Source organism: Galeopterus variegatus, unplaced genomic scaffold, assembly GCF_000696425.1.
Source record: "Galeopterus variegatus unplaced genomic scaffold, G_variegatus-3.0.2 Scaffold4047, whole genome shotgun sequence".
In the NCBI taxonomy this organism is placed as follows: Eukaryota; Metazoa; Chordata; class Mammalia; order Dermoptera; family Cynocephalidae; genus Galeopterus; species Galeopterus variegatus.
Genome location: NW_007730158.1, coordinates 121,716 through 122,710, shown reverse-complemented (window position 1 = coordinate 122,710; position 995 = coordinate 121,716). Strand labels below are relative to the sequence as shown.

The following is a 995-nucleotide window of genomic DNA, read 5'->3' as shown; positions in this document are numbered from 1 at the left end:
CCACAGTTTCCTTTATAAACAAATATAGAAACAGCTACAAAAAGCAACAGAAATAACAACAAAAACAAAATGTTAGTTTGTTGGGGTTTTTTTTTAAAACAAAGATACCACTGAAGAGATGAATGACTTATCCAATTAATTAAATTTTAAGGAGAAAGCTGCTCTAGAATTTCAAACTCCTGGATCTTGTCATAGATATTAAAAATCATGTGTTGACTTAAACCTGGATTCTTTATATGTGTGCATGTCTATAAAATTGTGCAGAAAAGAGTTAGCTTAGCAGTTCTGAGATGCTATCCTTAGAAAGTCCTGCTTGCAATTTGGCCTCTGGAGCGCATCTGGGAACTTGGATTTCAAGACGGTTCCCACTATTCTCAAACTAGATAAGGGTGGCTCAGTACACCTAGACTGTATAAACAATGTAGTTTATGCCAAACACCTGCTTTCCTTCTGGGAATCCGGAATTTTGGTATGTGGTAGGCAGAGGGTGTCCATGTGACTAGCACCCACTAAGAACCTTGAACACTGTCTTTAATGATCTTCCCTTGTAGACAAGATTTCATACATATTGTTACAACTCAATGCTGAATAAAGTAAGTCATCCTGTATGACTCCACTGGGATAGAACTCTTGGAAGCTTGTGCCTGGTTTCCTCCAGACTTTGCCCCATGTACCTTTTCCCTTTGCTAATTTTGCTTTGTATCCTTTTGCTGTAATCGATCATAGCCATGACTATGACTATATGCTGAGTTCTGTGAGTTGTCCTAGGAAATCATTGTACCTGGGGTGGTCTGGAGGATGCCCAACACAAAAATACATAATTTTTTAAATTTTAAAAACTTTTTTTGTGAAGAGCACACACCATTAGGTAATAGCTTCTCTATTCTCAAGATTTAGCATCTTTATGTCTCCCTTTTGGCCCATGACCTCATCTTTCTTTTTTTTTTTTTTTTTTTCCTTTTTGTCTTTTTTCGTGACCGGCAACGGATCACAAC

General features: G+C 37.3%; 1 protein-coding gene across 1 annotated transcript in view; it reads right to left on the bottom strand.

Annotated features, from left to right (window-relative positions):
- Positions 1-995, bottom strand: part of ABCA5 (ATP-binding cassette, sub-family A (ABC1), member 5) — a 76,587-nt gene that overhangs the window by 39,581 nt on the left and 36,011 nt on the right. The gene's annotated exons all lie outside the window — the stretch shown is intronic.